The sequence below is a fragment of the Nuphar pumila genome, chromosome 6 (assembly GCF_984573655.1).
Source record: "Nuphar pumila chromosome 6, dmNupPumi1.hap1.1, whole genome shotgun sequence".
In the NCBI taxonomy this organism is placed as follows: Eukaryota; Viridiplantae; Streptophyta; class Magnoliopsida; order Nymphaeales; family Nymphaeaceae; genus Nuphar; species Nuphar pumila.
In genome coordinates this window covers 65,060,316-65,084,776 of record NC_143254.1, presented here as the reverse complement: position 1 = coordinate 65,084,776, position 24,461 = coordinate 65,060,316, and the positions used below count along the sequence as shown (strand labels likewise).

General features: G+C 36.5%; 1 non-coding gene across 1 annotated transcript; it reads right to left on the bottom strand.

Moving 5' to 3' along the window:
* Positions 1-14,480: 14,480 nt before the first annotated feature.
* LOC149834905 (small nucleolar RNA R71) lies at positions 14,481-14,583 on the bottom strand. The gene has a single exon (XR_016432868.1). It is a non-coding gene; the product is annotated as a small nucleolar RNA R71 (small nucleolar RNA).
* Positions 14,584-24,461: the final 9,878 nt, after the last annotated feature.

Here is a 24,461-nt window from a genome sequence, read left to right as displayed (position 1 = left end):
GATCCAAATCTATCTTAGGATCCAGAGTCCAACTCTACATTGGATCTTAGACTTCAGATCCAAATCCATCTTAGGATCCAGAGTCCAACTCTACATTGAATCTCAGACTTCAGATCCAAATCTATCTTAGGGTCCAGAGTCTAAATCTACATTAGATCTCAGACCTTAGATCCAAATCCATTTTTAGGATCCAAAACCCAATTCTACATCAGATCTTAAATCCATTTTGAGATCCAATTCCATTCTCAATTCTAGATTTAAAATTCAATTCCATTTTCAGATTTCATCCGAACTTCTAAAATCCATTTTTGTTATTTGATTTTTCCCAGATCCATTCTAAACTTCAAAATCTAAATTCAAATTCCATCTCAAGTATCCATTTCCTTTCCTAAATTCAAGTTTAACTTCAAAAGTCCATTTCCGACTTTGAAATTTCATTTCCTTTCATTTCAAAACTTGAAATCATTCTTTCTCAAAATCAAGATCTATCCTTCCAATCCTGATTTATTTCAAAGACTTAGAACTTTTTCTGATCTATCTCAAGTTCTAAAGTTAGATTCAATCATTTCTTCACTCCCTTATCAAGTTCATCTCAGAATACTTGGAAATTTCCAAAACATTCTTTTCAAAAGAGCATACATCCTTGCATTGCACAAGTATGATTCTTTGTGCATTTAGAGTTAGAATGAATTCTTAGGTTATATTTAGGCAAAGCAAAAGGCATAGATTCGATCCTTGGTTCGATTACCCCTGGTAAAGGCGCCAGGAACGGTCGAACCTCGTACCGACGAGCGAATCCCGTCTCTCCATTTTTCCCGCAAATTTTCAAAACGGAGGCGAGTTATTTTCTAAATATTTTTCAAATAAAGGTCAAGTGAGAACCCGCAAAAGAATTCATCTTTTCTCTTTCTTTCTCTTCTTTTCTCTTCTCTCTTTCTTTTTCTTTCTTTTATTCTTCTCCCTTCAAAAGGGAGGAGAATAGAGGTTAGAAAAGGGAAAAGAGATGGAAGAGAGAGAAACCAATAAGAGAGGAAAAATTTTGCGATGATCACAGTTTTGGCGACTGTGATGGGACCCGTCTTCATCCGGTTGGATCTATGCCTTTGCTTTGCTTTTATATAATCTAAGTCTTTATTCTAACATATGTCAGCTACATTTTCATGCAAACCTTAGGAGCCTAGACTCTGTCCTAAGCTGACATCATTGCATATAGGATCTAAGTATGGTTTGGTAGGACCGTATTGAGGAGATTATTCCATGTTCACATTAGACTTAGGTTTTAAATACAACTCTCCTCAATTTTTAGGGATTGAATGCAAAACAATGTATGCAAGTGTATGCTTCTTTTTATTTAAATCTATCTCTTTAGGACTTGCATTAGAACCTTCTGGTTTTATCTGCATGTTGAACATGTTTTCAAAAACCTCCTTACCTGTATTGTCCCGGTCTTCACGTTGCTGGGCTGTCTCACTGAACCATAGTTCGGGAGAGAGCCTCACAACTAGACCACTTATTTGGGTTCACGCCCCCCTACCACGTACCTAAGGGCCATAGTCCGAGGTATATCGGTAGGTGCTCAAGGATGTTGGGAAGCCTTTACCTTAGAACCGGAGTAAATACTTTATATGCCACGTATTTTGAGCTTCAGCTTGAGTATATCGGCGTACCTTGATTGGAATCAGATGATATAAATCTTAGAGTTAGGATTAAGGTCCTATCAGCCATTTCAAATATTGCATATAGAGTCAGCTTTAGGGAGTGTTGTTTGTATATCCTTGCTTGTATATCTATGATTGTGTGATATTTTATATCCCTTATATTTTCCAAAACCCTGGGTATATATTATTCAAATTTTCCTTTTAAAACCCAGGTGTCTTTTTCTTTTCCTTTTCCTTCTAAAAATCCTTCAAAATTCTTCTGATCCTGCCTGCAAGTTCTTCAAAATTTTAAATCCTTACCATTTATTCTTAAAATTCCATTTTTTTCTTTTTATTTTTCTTCTGTTTTTATATTCTTGTTTATATTTTCATAAAAATCTCTTTCCATCAAGAGATATCCTTTTCAAAAATAATATTTTCTTTTCATATTTTCAGTTGGTTACTCTCCCTCGTAGAGTAAACAACGCAATTGTCACAAATTTGGTGGCAACTCAATCCCTAGTAATGGGATACAATTAAATTTTTAACCTAAATCCTTCCTCTTTGTCAAAATATCTCCAAAAAGTTTCTTTGGTCTAAAAACCTCCACTTTTCCTCCACAGAGAGTTCTGATATTTCAAAAATGGTCACTACAAGAGGGGGAAAAGAAACAGATCCTCAACTCAGCGACAGTGAGGCGGAAGAGATGAGCTCTCCTAAATCAGTCAGGGGACAGGGTCAGAACAAGAAAGATGACATCGACCCCGCTATGTATGACATGTTCCAAAAGATGATGGCAAGGATGATGTCAGAGCAAGCCAAGGCCAAGCTGAAAGAGGCAGTTCCTAAAAGCAAGCTGAAGAAGAAGCCTATGAAAAAGACAATCAGAATCATCAAAAAGAAGGTGCAGCCAGACACTACTTCTGAGGAATCAGAGTCAGTCGAGGAAGAGTCAGAAGAGGAAGAGCAGATTGTCTACAAACAGAATCCTCCAAAGCAGTCCGTAAAAATAGCTGCAGAAGAGACTGAATCTGTCAACAAGGCCAAGTCTGGGGCTTCAGCAGAGGACCTGATGAGCAACCAGATGAAGGAGATGAATCGAGCTATTAAGGATATTCAAGCCAAGGGTAAGGGCAAGCAGACCTATACTGGCGAAGATTTTTACGATGGTCTAGATGGGGATGATAACCTGGAGAATCTTCCTCGCAAGTTTCTCAAATTTGATGGAACGGGCAACCCTAAAGCCCATTTAGCCACATTTTATGCAGAGTGCAGCCGTTTCAGGAAAAATAACAGGACTCTGTTCATCTGTTTTCCTCGCAGTCTGGAGGGTGTAGCAGCCAGATGGTATGCTGATCATGTGAATCCTATCGAACTACGAGAGTTCGATAAGGTAGTAAATATGTTCATTGAGCGTTTCCTATTCAACACTGAGGTTTCCCCTACGCTCAATCACCTTTACAACCTAAAGCAGAATGAGACAGAAAGAGCAGGAGAGTTCATCCACAGGTGGAGAAGTACCTGCAACAAGATGAAAGTTCCCATTCCAGAGGAGCATGCATTGCAAATAATCCTCAGCAATTTCTCTCAGCCCCTGAGAAGCCTCATTGCCACTTCTCCAGCAAAATCCTTTATCAAGTTGATTGAACGAGCCGAATGGCTCAAGGCAGGAATAAAAAGTGGGCTTTACGAGGGCATGCCTCTTGCCAAAAATATCCAAGATCAGAAAAAGAAAGCGCAGTTCACTCATGCAGCTGATACCTCTGGCAATGATCATGACAGTAGCAGAAGAAACAGAAATGACAGCAAGAATGGCCAGAACCACGGCGCAGCTCAAAGGGAGAAGTCTTCCAAGCAGAATAACAAGCCGTCTCAGTCTAACTTTCCGCAAAAGGAGAAGATAAAGCGCGAAGGTTGGAGTAATGACCGTGAGTTCACTCCTCTAAAGCAAACGCTCGAAGAAGCCCTTGAATTCATGCTGGCCAAAGGATTGGTTAAACTTCCAAAAGTCGCGGATCCTCCCACGGTCATGGGAAGGTTCACAAATCAATTCTGCAAGTTCCATCGAGCAGTGGGGCATGACACCGATCACTGCTTCGTCTTCAAAAATATTGTTCAGGATTGCGTCGACAAGAGTCTCTTTGTTGAAGACGAAGAGGAAGATGACCTAGCCATCATGACCAAATCTCTCCCCGGCTACTCAGAAGACTGAAGATGCCAGAACTCTCCTACTTTTCTTCCCTTTTACCAGTCATCTTGTAGGGGGCCAGTCAGCCCAGTTCTTTTGTGACCTTTTGATCAAAGTGTTTGTAAATATTTCAGTTCTTTGTTATCAGTTTTGTTCGTCAATGAAATGTCAATTTTCCTTTATATCTCTAAATATCCCAATACTTTCTTCCTCTGCCACATAGGGGCATTTGCTTTTAAAAATCTATATTTCAAAAATCTCTTCATCAGAATGCGGGACCAATCCTGACATCATTCATGAGAGAAATGATATTACCTATGAGGGATTTTCAAAAATCATGAAATTTTAAAAAATCTTCGTTATGACCAAGGAGTTCAAATATTCCTTGGTCTAACCTTTGACAAAAAAAAATCAACCCTCGTGTTGATCATATCTTCAAAAATAAGTCTTTCAAACCATTATATTGAAAGATCAACCCTTGTGTTGGTCTTATCTTCCAAAATGAATTTTAAACCTTTATATTCAAAGATCAACCCTTGTGTTGGTCTTATCTTTCAAAATGGATTTCAAATCTTTATAGATCAACCCTTATCTTTCAAAGTGGATTTCAAAACCTTTATAATCAGAGATCAATCCTTGTATTGATCTTCTCTTCCAAAATAGATTTCAAATCTTTTTATTCAAAAGTTCAACTCTTGTATTGGTCTTATTCTCCAAAATTGATCTCAAAACTTTTCAAAGATCAACCCTGGCGTTGTTCTTATCTTTTAAAATGGGTTATAAATCATCATATTCAAAGATCAATCATTGCATTGGTCTTATCTTCCAAAAATGGGTTTTTAATCATTATATTCAAAGATCAACCCCTGTGTTGGTCTTATCTTCCAGGATTGGGTTTTAAATCATTATATTTAAAGATCAACTCCTGTGATTGATCTTATCTTCCAAGGTTGATTTTTAAACATTATCATCAAAGATCAACCCTTGTATTGATCTTATTATCACTCTCAAACTATTGTTTTTAGAAATCAGATCTATTGTTAATCTTCTGCTTCAAAATTAGATTTCAAAACCATTGCCTTCGAAAATTAACCCTCATGATGATCTCTCATGTTTGATTTAAAGGATCAGATCTTGCGCTGATCATTCTTCTTGTGGTGGATTTTCTTCCCCCAAAATGATTTCTCATTTATCCCTTAAATAAACATTTTCCTTTCTTGATCCCATATGCAGGCAGGATCAGAAAAACTCTTTTTTCCTTAAATCTTATAAATTTTCAGCTAAATTTGATATTTTTTTTAGTTTCATTCATTTTATTCAAGTTTATATCAATTTTATCAAATTTTTATCAAGTTTATCAATATTTCCTCAAATCCATTAAATTTTATCAATCTTTTTACCCTTTCAGGTTAAGGGATAAACCTGATGCCTCTTTCCCATGAGGTATTTCCTTTATTCTTATTTTTCCCGCTCAGGTTAAGGGATAAACCTGACCCTCGTTGTCCGAGGTGTTCCCATTCAGGATAAGGGACAATCCTGAAACCCCTCGTAGGAGCCACAATGCTACCTATGAGGATTCTTTCGTAAATACAAGTTTTGCCAATCTTTATTGATTCTCTAGATTTATATCAATTTTCCTTCATTTTACTTTTCTTAAAATCAGGATAAAAGGATAATCCTGAAACCCCTCATAGGAGCAACAATGCTACCTGTGAGAATTCCTTTCCAAAATAAATTTTCAAAATTTTCTTTCCTTTCTTCTTCTCCATTTTTATAAATTTTATTTTTCTCCTCTTTCAGGTTAAGGAGTAAACCTGAATCATTCCTTTCTAAATTCTCATCAAATGTCTATTCCATTTCCCCTTCAGGATAAGGGAAAATCCTGAAAACGCCGACAATCATTCTTGCTCAAATCTCAAGTATCTTAAAGAATGTCAGTGTCCCCTTTTTCTTCAAATCTCCATCAGAAAACCCAGTACTTACACTGGGGCATTTTTGAAGAATTCAGTACTCATACAGGTAAGCCTAGCACTCATGCTAGTGCCTGGCTGACCGATCGGTTAGCCTCTCAGGATCAGTCTTTTGCACTGACCCTTCATCAAAAATCAGAGCTCTAAACCCAATGTCGATCTTCGGGTCATTCAAGTCTCAAATTCAAGCCTTCATGTTACAATCTTTCCTCGATTTTCCTTAAATTCTGCCAGTCTTCTTCTATCCATTCTCATCAACTCTCCTTTGAAGATTCGAGTTTTCGACTCGAACTTCCAAACTCTTTCCTTTGAGATTCGAGCCTTGACTCGAATTTTTTAGTTCTCCTTCGAAGGTTTGGGTTTTTACTCAAGTCTTTTGTTCCTTCACAAAACTGAACCTTTCCAGTTTTCCCTTGAAATTCGGGCCCTGGCCCGAACTTTCCAACTTTCCTTCAAAAATTTGAGTTTTAAATTTTCTTGCCTTCAGTAAATAAACCTTCAAAATTTTGATTCGAGCCCTGACTCGGACCTTCCTGCTTCCCTTCGAAAATTTGAGTTTTGTCTCAAGTTTTCTTGCCTTCAATAAATGAACTTTTAAGTTTTCCTTTGAGATTTGAGCCCTGACTCAAACCTTCCTGCTGTCCTTCGAAAATTTGAGTTTTATCTCGAGTTTTCTTGCCTTTGATAAATGAACTTTCAAAAGTTTTCCTTTGAGATTCGAGCCCCGACTCAAACCTCCCAGTTTTCCTTTGAAAATTCGAGTTTTACTCGAATTTCCCTGTTTTCCTTGTAGAATCCGAGTCCTGATACTCTTTTCAAAGGATTACCTTCAAAAACCAGTTTTATGCCGAACTTGCCTTCAGAGCTTTAAATTCATATTTACCTTCAGAATTCAATCTCATGTTGGATTCTTCCCCAGAATCCCACTGATATGTCAAAACTCGATGTTAAGCAAAGGTTTCATCATCAAGGATTTCAGGAATATCTTGCCAAATTGCCATAAAATAGTTGTTGATCTCAAACTTTTTACATAAAGAATTTTCTCAAATCTCCTTAGTATTCCTTCCAAAAGGGTGAAACTTCTGTGAAGAAAGGCTCAAACTCCAAATTTTCTGCTGGTCAACCAAGAGGATGAAGAAAAAATCTTCGACATGACCGGTAAAGGAAATATTCAATGATGCTGAAGAGCCATAAATGAGCTGATATTGATCATAGCTATGGCACATTCTTAAAGATTATTCTTTGGTATTAAGACAGTGGAAATATCTTGGGCAGTCAGAAAAGAACCTACCCAATTCATGTCTCCTCAAGTGAGCTAAGCTGCAAATCAAATATCCGCAAAGAGGATCTCTCAATTGTCGTCAAGATGAAGGCGAATTAAGCGAGTAGACCCCCGGGGCTAAAGAAGATTTGAAACATCTCCAAGATGACGGAGTTTATGACGGATCCTTCTAGGGAAAATTTGGATCACCGTCGAGATGAAGGCGGATGTGATGGACCTACCAACAAACCCTAAAAGATATTTGATTCCAGCTATCATCTAAGTACCTTTGAGCCAATACCATCATATATAATCCCTGAGATAAAGGAAGAATCGAAACATCTCCAAGATGAAGGAGTTTGTGACGTACCCTTCCCTGAAAAAGAGAAAAAAGTCAGGACATCTCCAAAATAAAGGATGATGTAAAAGCCCAAAAAAGCCCCATGACTCAAAAGAGTGCAAAAAGATCATCATGGGAAAATGCCCAGGATATCAAACTGCCCAAACTCCAAAGAATCTTCTTCATCTATGTGAAATTCTTCTATCAATATCTTCTCATTTAATTACTTTTATGAAGCTAAGAATATTTCCTCTCCTTTCATATCAAGGAAATTGATAGCATCCTTGAAGAAGATCAACAACTAAATTTGACTTTGATCCTGGATTCTATAGAGTTAACCTAGTTGGGGGTAATACTCTAGGTGGAAAAGGGAACATCTCCCAAAAAGTGCTTACCTTAAAAATTACCTTGAAGCAACTGAAAATTTTATCATTTTGGCAAAATTTTCCAGCTTTCCTGATAAAGAAATAAGAACTTGACATCTGTTTTGATACATCTTGGTGTTGCCTTCCCCGTCTTTCGCTTTGTCGAGAGACTCACCTTCTCCTTTTCTAAAAAGGATTGCCTTCTCCGTCTTTTGCTTTGTCGAGAGACTCGCCTTCTCCTTGATAAAAGGATTGCCTTCTTCGTCTTTCGCTTTGTCGAGAGACTCGCCTTCTCCTTGATAAAAGGATTACCTTCTCTGTCTTTCGCTTTATCAAGAGACTCGCCTTCTCCTTGATAAAAGGATTGCCTTCCACGTCTTTCGCTCCGTCGAGAGATTTGCCTTCTCCTTGATAAAAGGATCGCCTTCTCCGTCTTTCACTTTGTTGAGAGACTTGCCTTCTCCTTGATAAAAGGATTGCCTTCCCCGTCTTTCGCTTTGTCGAGAGATTAGCCTTCTCCTTGATAAAAGGATTGCCTTCTTCGTCTTTTGCTCTGTCGAAAGACTCGCCTTCTCCTTGACAAAAGGATTGCCTTCCCCGTCTTTTGCTTTGTCGAGAGACTTGTCTTCTCCTTGATAACAGGATTGCCTTCCCCGTCTTTCACTTTGTCGAGAGACTCACCTTCTCCTTGATGAAAGGATTGCCTTCTTCGTCTTTCGCTCTGTCGAAAGACTCGCCTTCTCCTTGATGAAAGGATTGCCTTCTCCGCCTTTCGCTTTGTCGAGAGACTCGCCTTCTCCTTGATTAAATGATCACCTTCCTCGTCTTTCGCTTTGTCGAGAGACTTGCCTTCTTCTTGTTAAAAGGATTGCCTTCTTCATATTTTACATCTTGCCTTCTCCTTGTTAAAAAGATTGCCTTCTTCATATTTTACATCTTGCCTTCTCCTTGTTAAAAGGATAGCCTTCTTCATATTTTACATCTTGCCGTCTCCTTATTAAAAGGATTGCCTTCTTCATATTTCACATTATTTCCTTCTCCTTGTTAAAAGGATTGCCTTCTTCATATTTCACATTTCGCCTTCTTCTTACTATTGCCATCTTCGTCGCTATCTTCATATTTCGCTTTTACCTTCTGATGATGCATGAAATGCACATCATGTAAACAAGTTTTTCATGCGTTTTGTATCAAGTTCAAGGTTTTAAACCCATGTTTAGATGTGTTTTGATAGTAAGGGGCTATGGTTCGAATTTCAGAAAAATCGGAGTTAAAATGAGAGAGTTATGGCTATTTCAGTGTTTGGGCATGGATTTCGAGGTGGATCGGATCCATATCCGACCCAATTAGGTCAATTGGACCTTGGATCAACTCTTAGAAAGCCCAAAACCCAACCCACACACCTATCCATACTCATTTCAAAAAGTTTTTTCTAAAAACCCCCCAGAAAGTGGCGCCTAGCAATATTTTATTTTTTAACACTCTTTCTGAAAAATGTCAAAACTATAAATAGTTTTTTTTCAAGAACCCTAGGCGTCTTTGGCTGTGTTTGGATGCCCCCTACAGTGACTCTACAGCAGCAGCTCCTTCCTCTCCATCTTCCCCAAGTGTTGGCCATTGAAGATCGACCTATGCTTGATTTTCAAGCATATTTTCAAGCTTTCTTTGGTTTCTTTTCCTTTCTTTCTTATTCCTTGCTGTCTTTTCACCATTTTTCTGTACTTTTGCAGGTGTAGCAGAGGTGGAGACCATTAACCTTGGGCGGGAGTGCGCAACACACCACCAAGGTGAGCCGGCCCTACCTCCATCCGGCTTTCTACACCCTCCGATCGCGAATCGGCTCGCATGCCATCATCGGTGGATCTCCAACGTGTAGCAGCTGCAATAGGTGCCGTTTTTGGTGAAGTACAGCATCCTTGAACTGTAGAAGACGTCTACCTCCAGCCACGGTCCGCTCTTTTTCCCCCCCCCGGTCGTCGGATCTTCCAAAAGGTAGGTCTTCTTCTTCCTTCTCTTTTAGATAAAACCGATTTGTGTGTGTGGTTTTTGTTTTGTTATTTTCTGTATGTTTCTTGTTTTTCTTTTTATTTCAACCTTAGAATAGCATGCGTGCACAGACCAGCACGTTAGATTAGGTTTTCTTTCATTGGTTGTGTATTCGATTTGTGTTTTTCCATCGTTTTTATCTAAAACGTGCAAATCGGCAAGAGGCTTTTCTAGTCGATTTGGGTTTTTGTTTCCAGCGTGTTATAGGTGTTTTCTTTTTAGAAAATCTCAGACACAAATTTCATTTTGATTCATCTTAGTCGTTAGGTTTGTTTGTGTGTTGTTTTTGCTTGAAAAGAAGAAAAATCGGCTAGACTTTTTCTAGCCGATTCTTGATTTCTACAAAAATATTTTTCTGTTTTGCTATTTTTGTTTTGTCCAGCTTGTGTCTTGTATTGTGTTGCTGAAAATCTCATTTGGAAATTTCATTTTAGTTTATTCTAAGTCGTGGGTTGTGCGTGTGGTTCGTTTTGATTTTATTTTTGAAAAAAGAAAAAAAAATTTTGGCTAGGGATATTCTAGCCGATCTTTATATTTTTGTTAAAAGGGGGTTTAGAGTGGTAAGTTGTGTTGCTTGCTGTGTGTTTAGTGTGTTAACAGTAGCATAAATTAGTGTTAGTCGTTCCATTGTTTTAGGATTGATTTACTTAATTGTTTTAATCATTTTTCGTTTTGGTGTTTGAGTGTATTATTGAAAATTATAAAAATCAAGTTTTCTTTAATTTTTTTTATGATTTTAAGTCCAGCATAGTGATGTTATTGTTAGCCTTTGTGTAATTAGGAGTCATTTTTAATATTTTCTAACTTAGTTTTATCAAAATAGTAGTTACTTGGTTTTATTGCTTTTCGTTAGTTTATAATTTTATATTTTTTTTTTATTTTTTTTATTTTCGTGTAGTTCTTCTTCTTCCCCGAGGTGGGCGGCAGCCATTAGAGCTCTCCTTGAGCTCTTGGTCGATTTTTAGAAAGTCTTAATGGTCATTAGTTGAGTTAGGAAGGTGTCTAGGTTCAATGTATTAGGGTTTATTGTTTTGGCCGTTTTTAGGGTGGCATTTAGGTAAGTTTTGGAATTAGGTTAGCATTAACTCCTAGGAAATCGATTTTCCATTTAAGTTCTTTTGTTCCCTAGGTATAATTAAGTCTATTAGTTTAGAAAGTAGCATCCATTGAAGTTGGCGATTTTTGGAGAAGGGAGGTAATTAAAGTAATTGAAAATTGGAAAGCTTTTGGAAAAAGGATATTCTTCAAAAATCGTGTGAGGCATTTAAGGAAAATTTGAATTTTGAATGTGTATTAAAGAAGGAGTTACTCCTTAACTTTGGAAAGTGTTTTGCAATTAAACCAAAATTCCAATCTAGGTTACACGATTTCCATAGAGCATTAAAAGCATTTTAATTCCATCTTGAAAAGCAAAAATCGTAGATTTCTAGATTGGCCTTTTCAGATTTCCAAAAAGGCATTAAAGGCAATTAAGGAGTGTAACTCCCTCTTTAAATGGGGCGATTTTTGAGAATCCAAAGCATTTCAAAGTTTGAACATTGGTAATTATTACATTCCTTTTTCAACCTCTTCCATTAAAATCGTGAACTTTGGATTAATTGTAGCTTAATTAGGAGGTTACTACTTTAGTCTAGACCTAACCTAGTCAAACCTAGCCTAGCCCAAGTCAAAGCCTAAACCGCATTTAGGTCGAGTCTAAGACCAAAGCCCAACCTTAGTCAAGCTTAGTGGAGTCAACCCTAACCTAAGTTAGGTCAACCTAGTCTACCTAACCTATCTAAGTCAAACCTAGTTGATTCCACTTAGTTCAAGCCTACCTAAACCGAGTTCATCCTAGTCTTGCTAGACCTAAATCCAAAACCCAACCTTGGTCAAACCTAGTCAAAGACCTAACTCGGGTAAAAACTTAGTCTAAACCTAGTGAGTCAAACCGAGCTTACCTTAGCCCATTCGAGCCTAGTCGAACCTAAGTTGAGTCCAACTTAGTTGAGTCTAAGTCAACCCGAATCTAGTTGACTAAGTCTATCCTAAACCAAGTTCAAACCCTAGCCTAGCCTAAGTCCAAGTCAAGACCAATCCGAGATCGAGTCAACCTTAGCCAAACCCAACCCAACCTTAACTAAGGTCAAACCGAGTCCACCTAAGTCAACCGAACCTAGTTGATTAAGGTAACTCAAAACCGAATCCAATTAGTGAGTCAACCTTAGCTCGAACCTATCTCTTTCAACCTAGTCAAATCGAACCTACCTAATCCCATCCGAGTGCATCCAAACCCAAACTGAACCTACTCAAGTCGAAACCGATCCTAGTCGAGTCAACCAAGTGAAACCTAACCGTAGCCTTCGTTCTTTAGTTAAGTAAGTCATTTCTTATTATTTCTTTTGATTTCTATATTAATTAGTTTATTTATCTAATTTAGTTTTAGTGTAGAAGTGTGTGTACGTATAGCGTATTTATTTAGTATGTATGAAATGTGTTTCATTGTGGTTTGAATGATAGTTAGATATTAGTTAACTTACTAGTTAGATTGTATTTTATTATTGAGCATAGTTGCATTTCCATTGTTAGTTAACTTCGTTCTAGTCATAAACTGCTTGTAGTGTTTTGTTCGTCGTGCATTTAGTGTTTTCCTAATATTCATCTGCATATACACTGTTATACAGTGTCATTTAGATTGCATTAGGTGTAGATTACATTTGATAGGGGGTAAATAGGTTCATAAAGTGAATAGTGCACTCAAATAAAACCAGATTTTTGCCCTGTCGCAACAGAATTATTTTCTGAGCAAAAATTCTGTGTTTTCCAAATTTTTTTCTTCTATTCACTTTATTAATGTGTTATTTAACTGCAGACCAAATTTCAGTTCATTCGGAGTTGATTTGGTCTGATTTTTAAGCGTTTTGTGAAAACCGCTTTTTCTGGATTTTAAATTACAGGACTGACGATATCCTGATTTTTCCCAGATTTGAAACGCTTATATCTGGAGTTCCAGATACTGTTTTTCAATTCTGTAAAAACTGTCAATTTGTTTAATCTGTCAGTTGCAGAACAGAACAAATTTCGGGAAAATCGGACCTCGTTTGTCCTGTCAAACAGTGGTTTTCCGATAACCTGTCAGATTGCTAGTTTACACTAGTTAGGGGCAGTTTCGTAATTTTCTTAATTTCGGCATTTTAGGTTTGTTTTCAGTAGTTTCTGTATTTTAGAAGTTGCATAATCATCATACAGCATTAGTAGAAGTAATTTGGTTAATTTTAGAATTAATTTAGTATTTTATTTAATTTTTGTTTGATAAGTAGCATTTGTTTATTATTTTCGTAGAATTAGATATAGTTTTAGTTGTTGTTTGCATAATTAAAATAGAAAACTAACTTTGTACTTTTCTGCATTTTTAGGTTGAAAAGCATATTTAGTTTCCAGGGTTATTATACAAGTGAGAAGATTCTCTAAATGGCGAAAAGACAGAAATATCCTTGGTGTGGAGCAGATGACTGAATGCTTGTTTAGTGTTCTTTTAGTGCTTAATTGTAGTTGTATTCACTTTATAATTGTAGATTGCCATTTGATATTAATAAATTAAATTTTCTAGAATTGTAGTTATTAATTCCTGTTCCCTGAGGATCGACCCGTACTTACCACTTTGTGGAAAGTCGGTTTTTATATTTTTGGTTGACGATTTTCCAAAGTTTTATTGAAAATAATTGTTTTAAAAAAGAGCATTCCAAAATATCAACCAAATTTTGGCGCCGTTGCCGGGGAACGGCGAATTAATTACTTTATTTCTTAGAGTTTAATTTATTATTATTTTGTTTTAGTTAGTTAATTAGTTGTTTTCTTTTTAGTTAGTAGGATTAGTAAGTGAATATAGGATTAACATAGTTAGTAAATATAGGATTCACATATTGTTCTTTTTAGGATTCACTTAATTATCATTCTGCAAGGAGCGATTAGACAGGTGGGTTTTAGAAAAACATAGTTTGTGATTTCCTGTATTTATTTGTTTTAGCATTTTAGAATAGTTTACTTTGTTATTTAATTATTTAGTATAGAATTCTGACATAGCTATATAGCATATTTGCTTGTTTTTAGTTACTGTTATTTGCTTATTTACATTTTAGTATCTGTGCTAGTTTAATTTTTTTTAGTTAGGTCGTTTGCTTACATCTGGTCTTAGTACCAGTGTATGCAGGGTCGACGAGGTCTAGGAACCCCATTACACCCATTTGTTGACAACCCAGAGAGAATTTTACATTCTCATCGAAGTTCGGCAACAATGGCTGACATGAATCCTCCACCTCCACCCCGAGTTCTTTCACGCCCTCTGCGGGAATACTTCATTCCCACAGACTATGTTCAGGCATCCTGCATTCGGAGACCCGATGTAGGAGCGCCACATTATGAGATTAAGGCCAGCATTATTCAAATGCTTCCATCCTTTTATGGCCTTAGTCATGAGGATCCCTACCGACACTTAGATGAATTCCTCGAAATCTGTTCTACTGTTAAGATACAGAATTTCGATGATGATGCGTTGAGGTTGACTCTATTCCCTTTTTCATTGAAGGACAAAGCCAAGTATTGGCTAAAGTCCTTAGATTCTGTAGAAATAGAGTCCTGGGATCAGTTGCAACAGGAGTTTCTTCGGAAATACTTTCCCATTGGTCGCACGAACCAATATCGTAGAGCCATCACTAGCTTTTCAGAGCTAGATGGTGAGCGCTTTCATGAGACCTGGGAGAGAATGAAGGATCTCCTCAGGAAATGCCCCCATCATCAGGTGCCGAAATGGCAACTGGTGCAGAGTTTCTATGATGGATTGTCTGACAAGAATCGTCAGATGATCGACTCTTCATGCGGTGGGACATTCATGCTGAACAGCGAGGACGAAGCATGGAGGCTATTTGATACATTGGCTGAGAATTCACTCCACCATGCTTCGAGCTCTCATTCTGATAGAGCCACACCCAGCATTCAGAAGAAAGCTGGCGTTCTTGAGATTGGTCCATCTACTGCACTACAGTGTAAAGTAGACATGATTGCTCAGAAGCTGGACCAGCTTCTCTCAGGACCATCCACTACACAGCAGGTGTGTACTCTTTGTGCCAGTCCGGCACACGAGATCACTGAGTGCCCTTCAGCAGCTCAGTACCCTGAATTTGTTCAAGAACAAGTTCAGGCAGCTCAGGGTTACGTCAGACCGCCAAATAACCCATTTTCATCGACATATAATCCGGGTTGGCGTAACCATCCCAATTTTTCATGGAAGAATCCACAGTCTTCTATACAGATGCCTTCTTCCTCTCAGCCAGTTCGGCAGCCATCTTTTACTCAGCCATTTCAAAGACCGAACTATGCTCAGTCTTCTTCTTCTTCAGTTCCTTCCCCGATTCAGCAGGAGTCTGCCCCGCAGACATCTTTTGAGGAGAGACTTCTCCAGGCATTCCAAGAGGTGAAAACCTCTAATCAGAACGCCTTCGAGAAGTGTAGCCAGATTTTGAGCTCACATACGCAGTCCATTGCGAAGTTAGAGTCGCAAATGGGACAGTTAGCTGAGGCTATTAGTAATAAGTTCTCATAAACTAAGTAGGACCGTTTATCGTAAGAAAAGTTTTTATAAAAGGACAAAAATAATAAAGGAGTAGAGTGATGTGAACATTGTTATGATGGCTTTTAATATAATTAGTTCTTATGGATATGAGAGAAAGGAGATAGGACAAGGAGTTATAATGGATGTGTACTTGAAAGATGACAAGTTTGAATGACATAAAGAATGTGTCTTATAAGAATACGTGAATATGAAAACTTAGTTTGACTAACTAAAAATGATAATAAGGAAAGCAATTTAAAATACGATTTAAACAAGACTTATAAGAAGTATTATATTAAGTGTAATTAATTTATAAGTCACTTAGTTTGCATATTCATAGTTCTCTTCTAATTCGTGTGAAGTCTTCATGTTTTAATGGTTTAGTGAATATGTCTGCTAACTGTTGATTAGTGGGTATGAATTCTAGTTTAATTATGTTGTTTAAGACTTGTTCTCTTAAGAAGTGGTGTCTTATTTGAATGTGCTTAGTTCGTGAGTGTAAAATAGGATTCTTAGATAGGTTTATAGCACTCGTATTATCACAGAAAATAGTTGTATTTTCAAAATTTAAACCAAAATCTTTTAAAGTTTGTTTCATCCAGATGACTTGAGTACAAGCTAGGCTAGCAACAATGTATTCGGCTTCAGTAGTTGATAATGATACACAATTTTGTTTCTTACTGAACCATGATACTAGTGAGTGCCCTAGCATGTGACATGTTCCACTTGTGCTTTTTCTGTCAGATTTACTTCCAGCAAAGTCAGCATCACTGTATGAGATTAGATCAAATGTAGAGGATTTTGAATAGAATAATCCAAAATCAACTGTGTCTTTTAAATATCTCAGTATTCTTTTTACAGCTTTAAGATGTGATTCTATTGGATTTGACTGAAATCTAGCACACAAGCAAACACTAAACATTATATCTGGACGGCTAGCAGTTAAATAAAGAAGTGATCCTATCATACCTCGGTATACCTTTGTATCAACAGTCTTACCATCTTCATCTTTGTCCAACACAGTAGTAGTGCTCATAGGAGTAGTTTTTGAAGCAGTTGAGTTCATGTTGAACCTCTTCAGAAGTTCACGAGCATACTTAGATTGATTGATGAAAACTCCATCCTTGGTTTGCTTAATATGCAGTCCAAGAAAGTAGGTGAGTTCTCCCATCATACTCATTTCGAATTCCTTCTGCATGGACTTAGAAAAATCTTCACAGAGAGTGCTGTTAGAAGATCCAAAGATGATGTCGTCGACATAGATTTGAACAATTAGGGTATGATTATTCACTACTTTGACAAATAGTGTAGAATCTGCTTTGCCAACAGAAAAACCAGTTTTCAATAAAAAGGTTTTAAGTCTTTCGTACCAAGCACGAGGTGCTTGTTTTAAACCATACAAAGCACGTTTGAGTTTAAAAACATGATCTGGGTATTGTTCATTTTCAAATCCTGGAGGTTGTTTTACATAGACTTCTTCATTTATAAAACCATTTAAGAAAGCACTTTTAACATCCATTTGAAATAATTTGAAATCCATATAGCTTGCATATGCTAAGAGCATTCTAATAGATTCAAGTCTAGCAACAGGAGCAAATGTTTCATCAAAGTCAATACCTTCCTCCTGGTTGTATCCTTGAGCTACTAGTCTGGCCTTGTTTTTTATAACATTACCTGTTTCGTCTAGCTTGTTTCTGAAGATCCATCTTGTCCCAATGATTGGATAATCCTTTGGTCTCGGTACAAGATCCCAAACGTCATTTCTTTGGAATTGATTCAGTTCTTCAGTCATGGCTAGCATCCAGAACTCATCAATGATGGCTTCATCAATCTTCTTTGGTTCAAGTTGAGAAATGAATGCCATGTTTGCAATCCGTTCTAGCTGAGCTCTAGTTTGAACCCCCTTTGTTAGTTCTCCTAAAATCTGCTTTTGAGGATGATCTTTGATATTGACAAAGGTTCTTTGGTGATCATCTTCATTAGACTTAGCTGTGTTATCTAAAAATAAATCTGTACTTTCAACATCATCATCATTAGTTTGTATATGAACAGATTGATCAATAGATTCACAAAAACTAACATGCATAGATTCTTCAATAGTATTATGACACTTATTGAAAACTCTGTATGCTTTACTATGACTTGAATATCCTAAGAATATGCCTTCAACAGATTTAGCATCAAACTTATCCAAGCTATCTTTTGTGTTTAGGATAAAGCATTTACATCCAAAGACTTTGAAGTAGTCTATTCTTGGAGTTCTGTCATAGAATAGTTCATAGGGAGTTTTATTTAATAAGGGTCTAATGAGAACTCTATTTGTTATGTAGCATGCAGTATTAACAGCTTCTGCCCAAAACGATTTTGCAAGATTATTGTGTTGGAGCATAGTCCTGGCAGATTCCTGAAGGGTTCTATTCTTTCTTTCTACTACACCATTTTGAGGTGCAGCTCTAGGAAAGGCAAAGTTATGAGAAATACCATGCAAGTTACAAAAATTTTCAAAGAGTTCATTTTCAAATTCTCCTCCATGGTCACTACGGATTTTAACAATAGAACATGATTTTTCATTTTGTAATTTTTTACATAAGATTTCAAACTGATAAAATGTGTCACTTTTGTTTTTCAAAAATATTACCCAAGTAAATCTTGAGTAATCATCTACAATGACAAAAGCATATCTATTATGATTAAGGCTAGCTACCCTAGAAGGACCAAAAAGGTCCAGGTGGAGAAGCTCTAAAGGTCTTTTACTTGAAATGACATTTTTTGATTTGAAAGAAGATTTTGACAATTTTCCTAATTGACATGCATCACAAAAATAATCTTTTTTAAAAGATATGTTGGGTAACCCACGTACTAATTTATTTTTAGCTAGTTTGGACATGTATTTTGAATTGACATGGCCCATTCTCATGTGCCATAGATGTTGAGTGTCATTATTAGCTATGAGACAATGTTCTGTGATGTTTTCTAGGTATAGTTCATATATATTATTCTTTCTTATACCTTTTAAGATGATGTTTTCATTTGTGTCAGCTATGAGGCATGCATCATGATTAAAGCTAACATTATAACCTGTGTCACACATTTGACTGATACTTAGTAGGTTATGTTTTAAGCCTTTAACAAGGAGAACGTCTTTGATAAGAGGTTTGTCTATGTTACCAATATTTCCAATACCAATTATCAAACCTTTGTTGTTATCTCCAAAGGTGACGGTTCCTCCTTCTTTATGATGAAGAACAGCAAAAAGGTCTGGATGTCCTGTCATGTGCTTTGAACATCCACTATCTAGTATCCATCTGTTCTTCTTCTTTGGAGCCTGCAAAACATTAAGTAAATCTTCTTTTTGGTACCCAATCGGGTCCTTTTTTGTTAGACTTTGGAACCTATATCCATTTGGATTTGGGTTTGTCTATCTCTTTAGAGGAGTTAAAAAGATTATCAATATAATACTCTTTATTTGGTTCAGATGAACTTTTCACAAACGTGGTCTTTTGATTTATACAAGAAGGTTTTTTGAAATGAGAATAGCCAATCCCATTCTTGTAAAAGGAGACCTTCTGAGAGGATAAGAGTTTATCCAAGTTCTCTTTACCTTTAGTAAACTTGAAAACCGTTTTCATGAGGTTCTCAGTTTTACTTTTTAGCTCTGAAATTTCTACTTGCATATTTTTAGTTTTGGAGCTAGTAGAAGAAATTTCAGATATAAGCAAAAGATTTTTCTTTTTCAACTCAGAATTTTTACTGCTGAGTTTTTCATTCTCTTGAGAAAGCTCTAAATTTTCAGATTTTAAAACTTTATTTTTGAAACTCAATTTTCTAGATTCTTCAAATAGTTCTTGAAAAGCATCTAGATGTTCTTCAAAGGAAAAATCAGAGATTTCACTTACCGAACTTTCGTTTGCCATGAAGCACATGTTTGCAGTTTCGGCTTCATCATCACTTGACTCTTCACTAGTGGATGGTTCTGAATCATCCCATTGAGCATGCAGAGCCTTTTTCTTGAAGAACCTCTTCTTTGGTTCTTCAGTCTTGGACTTTCTTTTGAGAAGGGGACAGTCACGTTTTAAGTGGCCTGGCTTATTACACTGAAAGCACATGGGATCTTCTTTAAGATCTTTTCTTTCCTTGTGCCTGTTTGGAAGCCGGTTCCTTCTCATGAAGCGCTGGAATTTTCTGGTAAGTAGAGCAATTTCTGATTCTTTATCTGAGTCTTCATTCTCAGATAGGGCTGGGAAAGCTAGAGTTTTCTTTACTGGTTGCTCTTCTTCCCTTCTTTCTTTCATATGGACTTCATAGGCCATAAGATTGCCTATTAAGTCGTCCAATGTAAGCTTAGATAAATCTTCAGCTTCTTCAATAGCAGTGGTCTTTTTCTCCCAATCAGTTGTGAGAGATCTCAAGATTTTCTTCACCTTTTCAGTCTAGGAATATGTTACACCCAGAGATTTCAGATCATTGGTGATGTTGGTGAATCTGGTAAACATCTCTGTGATGGGTTCATCTTTGTTCATTTTGAACAACTCATATTTTCTAACAAGAGATGATATTTTGGCTTCTTTAACTTTGTTGGTTCCTTCATGAATAACCTCCAAAGAATGCCAAATGTCATATGCAGATTCACATATAGATATTCTGTTGAATTCATTCTGATCAATGGCACAATATAAGGCATTCATAGCCTTTGCATTTAGGTTTGCCATTTTCTTTTCTTTATCAGACCATAAGTTATAGTCTGCGGATGAAGATGTGTATGGATGCTCAACAATTTTCCATACAGCAAAGTCTATGGATTTGAGAAAGATAGCCATTCTGCACTTCCAATATCCATAGTTGGAGCCATTGAAGAAGGGAGGACGAGATGCGTGTTGACCTTCAATATCACGAGCATAAGAGGTAGATGTCATTTGTGCTGGAAGACTTGTTACGTCGAAACCAGCAAACCTGCTCTGATACCAAATGAAATTCCACTAGAGGGGGGGTGAATAGTGAAATATGATTATGATCGATAAAATACAATAATTAAGCAATAAGGCACAACACATAAAACACAGAAGTTATACTGGTTCGGTCAATATCCAGACCTACATCCAGTCCCCAAGCAAACCACTTGAGATTCCACTATAACATCCGAGTTACCGGATAAATAGTACAACACCCTCTTCCCAAGAGGTCTTCTTCTCTCAACAGAGAAGGGGCACACCCTCTTCCCAAGAGGTCTTCTTCTCTCAACAGAGAAGGGCAACACCCTCTTTCACAGAGGTCTACTTCTTTAAACAAAGAAGGAATACAGTGAATAACAGAGTTACAATTCTTCCTATAGAACCTTCAGAATGATATGAATGCACGAATGAAGGATTCTAAGAATGTTCTGTTTGTCACTCAGAGGATACTCTTTGTCAAAGAGCTGGACTTGACTTTTTCTCTTTTCTTCCTTTTTCTTTTTCTCTTTCTTTTTCAAGGCTCTCTTTTCAAATCACGAATAGAACTTTTTCTCTTTATAAGCTCACACGTCTATTCCATTCCTCTTGTTTAATAGTTTATTTGAGTGTGTTTATATAGCCTTTAAAAAGTAGTCGTTACATTTTGGAATTGTAACTTTTTGAAATGTGAAATGTTATGTCATTTCAAAAATATCTTTTAGAGAAGATCGAGAATGCCTTTTTCCAGAAGAGTAAAATAGAGGGTACACTAGTCGTTGTATTGTTTTTAAGTAATACATATTTTATGTAAAAAGTCTATTTCTTACAATAGTACATTGAATGTTGAGTTATAGTTTTGTCTTTATTCTAATTAATGATTTGAGGTACATTAGTACTTCTTTGCTTTAAATGAGTGTAAGTACTATGAGTGTTTTGAGATATTTATTTGTACATAGTCATGTCAAGTGTTTTCTTTATGTTGTGTATTTCAAAGTCTCCAGAGAGAATGAGGACCAAAAGGAAGGTCGACATTCTTTGAGAAGGATATTTAACAAGGATTTGTTACAGAAGGCATTTAATGCTTTGTAAAGAGAATGATGACTTCAAGTAAGTCGACATTCTATGGTTATGAGAAAAAGTAACTATAGTCCTTTTTAAAACCATATTTTATTTGTTTTTCTTATGTGTAGCCGATTTATGTTTTTGTCTTCTTTTTGTATTTAAGAAACATTTCATTAGAGAAGATAACTAAGGTCTTTTCAAAAACATATTTTATTTGTTTTCTCCATGTAGTCGATGTTATGTTTTTGTCTTTTTCCTACATTCTTTTTTTTTTATGTTGTCTTGTATATAGTGTAAGGTACAATGATTATATGACAAAAAGTCTTTTTCATAAAAGGTTGTAAGAAGGTACACTTATTATATGACAAAAAGTCTTTTTCATAAAAAGTTGTAAGAAGGTACACTTATTGGTTTTCAAAAAAGAAGCTTTTTGAAACTATCGTATACTTTTATGATATAGAATGTATGAATGAGTATGTAATATGCAAAATGCAAGATCCTGAAGGTTCTGTTACATATGACTCTAAAGAAGAAAAAATCTTCATCTTGAGGTAGCTGATATCTTCATTTGAACTTTAGGAAAGCATGGCTCATCAAGCTTTTTCTTCAAGGAGTATGATTGCACCATAGTTGTACTTGAACAGGAAGTCTCCATCCTTATTAAGTGAGATATCCTTGCATCAAATACTCGTTAGATTTAAGGCAAAACATATTCAGTCATAATATAACATTATTTCAAGAGAACATATTATCATATCATACAAAATCAAATAAGACAGTGTATCATATTATGTGACATCAAAACCGAGTTTCTCAACACATATCGGCTCATCAATGCTGATGGAATAGAATTACCAGATCCCATCAATGCTCGACATTTCAAAAAATTCTATACTTGAACAATTTCCTATTCTTTATAATTCTTCCAAATTTTCTTCAATAATGATCAAAATTCTTTTTCTCAGTTACACTCGGGCATTTTAAAATTTTGTTTTTATCTACAAATATCCTGTATGCAGGCAGGATAAACAAATCTCTCATTTCACGCACTTGTGCATTCATGTGCATCAATTTGCATTCATTTGCATACAATCGCATTAATAACGATCTGGTCAGTATTGAGATTTCAACTATCAATCCCATCACAATTCCTAACGATTCAAGATTGAAAGACAATCACCAGAACTGAACCAAAATCCAGTATCCAAACTGGTACATTTTTAAAACCGGTATGCATACCGGTATCCTTTCAAAATCAAGCACTCGTGTTAGTGTTCCACTGAATGGTCATGTCAATCGACCTCTTGAGTTCAGTCTTCGTGTTGATCACTCATCAAATTCCAAAATTCTAATTTCCAATTTCCAAATATCAATTTCCAAAATTCCCAATTTCTAATTTCCAATTTTCGAATATCAAATTCCAAACTTCCAATATTTAATTTCAAATATCAAAATTCCAATTTCAAAAATTCAAAATTCAAAATTCCAAATTTCGACCTTTCGGTCACCCAATACCCAATTCCAAAAAAATTTATCTTGCGAGAGACCCTTTTTATAGGGAGAGTTCGAGGGAGCTCGCTCTTTTCGCATGCTATCCAATTCGTTCACTTAGCCCCTTTTTAGGGAGAGTTTGAAGGGACTCGTACCTTTGTGAACCGTTTGCAAAACAAAATTCCAATTTCATACAAGGAACCCTTAGGTCAGGGAGAGCTTCGACGAAAGTTCGTTTTCCTTATAACCATAATTTCATACTAGACTATTTCATCATGAAGGACCCTCTTTTTAGGGAGAGTGTGATGAACTCGTTCCTTCATGACCAATTTACCAACCTCACCAATTCCGGCCCCCTTTCCATAAGAGAAGCCTAATATTAGAAAGTTTTGACGAAAGCTTAATTTCTCTTCGAAAGTTCGTTTTGCAAACACCTCCTCTTCAGGGAAGAGAGGAGTAATTCCCAAATTCCAATTTCTGAATCTTCTCCTTTGGGGAAAGGAGAAGACAATTTTTGTCATGGATGTGTTGCATTGTGCTTCAAATGCTCGCTTTCACAAAAGGATTTCAAGAAAGTTTTGCCAATTTGTCATTAAATATTTGTTGATTTTAAAAATCTTTATTGCGCAAAATTATTACCTCAGAATACCCTCAGTATTACTTCCGAAAGGACAAAGCTTTCACGAAAAAGGATTCAAAGTTCAAAATCTTTTTATTGGCCAACCAAAAGGATGACGAATAAATCCGCGATATGGCCAGCAAAGAAAATTCAATGTTGTTGCAAAGCCATGAGTGATTGATATTGATCGCAGTCAATGGCACATTTTTAAAGACCATTCTTGAAAAATAAAGCAGTCGAAATATCCTGGGTGATACAGAAAAATCCACTCAATCTCCATATCTCTTCAATCACCTAAGCTGCAATTAAATATCTGCAAAAGGGATCTCTCAATTGTCGTCAAGATGAAGGCGAATTAAGCGAGTCGACTTCCGGGGCCAAAGAAGATTTGGATCATCTCCAAGATGACGGAGTTTGTGACGGATCCTTCCAGGGAAAGTTCAGATCACCGTCGAGATGAAGGCGAGTGTGATGAGCCTACCGACAAACCCTAAAAGATATTTGATTCCAGCTATCATCAAGAGATTCCCAACCAATGAGCCAATAACTATCAAGATAATCACTGAGGGAAAAGAAGGATCGAAACATCTCTGAGATGAAAGAGTTTGTGACGTACCCTTCCCAAGGAAAAAAAGAGAGAAAAGTCAGGACATCTCCAAAATGAAGGATGATGTAATTCCCGAAAAATCCAAGAGAGCTCCAATGTGCTAAAAAGAGAGTGCAGAAAGATCATCATGAGAAAAGAATCCCAGGATATCAGACTGCCAAATCTATCAAGAATCTTCTTTAATTTTGTGAAATTCTTTTATCAATATTCTTTCACCAATAGCTCTCGAAATATCAAGAATACTGTCTTTCCCGTCCATATCAAGGAAATTGATAGCTTCCTTGAAAGAAAGCCAATCGCAAGCAATTTGAATTCGAATCTTGATTCTATGGAGTTAAGCCCAGTCGGAGGTAATACTTCAGG